Consider the following 385-nt stretch of genomic DNA (forward strand, 5'->3'; position numbering starts at 1 on the left):
TGCAGGTGGGTCGTGCCAAGAACAAAAGCAAGAGGATAGGGCAAAGTTCTCATAGGATGGAGAAAAATAAATAAATAGAGATCAAAAGATAAAATTAAGCCAGGCAATAAAAGGGCAGAACAGCCCTCTTTCCCATCACCACTCCTTCCTATATTCCTGACATGGACGTGGTGGCCTTGTGCAAAATGAGACCCCAAAGATGGCCCTGGATGGGTGGCAAGGTTCCAGCTCAAGAGGCCACCTGCATTCTTTGTGTATGTCTCACGGTGGTCTGGCAGCCCTGGCCTGTCCATGCAGATGGAGCTACATTCTCTGCTGGGTCATCTAACTAACAGGGCAATTCACTCAAGAATGCTAATTCCTCTGTCTACCTCCTTCCTTGCAG

The 385-nt window shown here is 48.1% G+C and overlaps 1 protein-coding gene and 1 long non-coding RNA gene across 2 annotated transcripts in view; one reads left to right on the top strand and one right to left on the bottom strand.

Annotated features, from left to right (window-relative positions):
- ADRA1B (adrenoceptor alpha 1B) overlaps positions 1–385 on the bottom strand; it is a 49,113-nt gene that overhangs the window by 19,303 nt on the left and 29,425 nt on the right. The gene's annotated exons all lie outside the window — the stretch shown is intronic.
- LOC139046142 (uncharacterized) overlaps positions 1–385 on the top strand; it is a 45,559-nt gene that overhangs the window by 17,145 nt on the left and 28,029 nt on the right. The gene's annotated exons all lie outside the window — the stretch shown is intronic.

The sequence above is a fragment of the Equus asinus genome, chromosome 9, assembly GCF_041296235.1.
Source record: "Equus asinus isolate D_3611 breed Donkey chromosome 9, EquAss-T2T_v2, whole genome shotgun sequence".
NCBI lineage: Eukaryota > Metazoa > Chordata > Mammalia > Perissodactyla > Equidae > Equus > Equus asinus.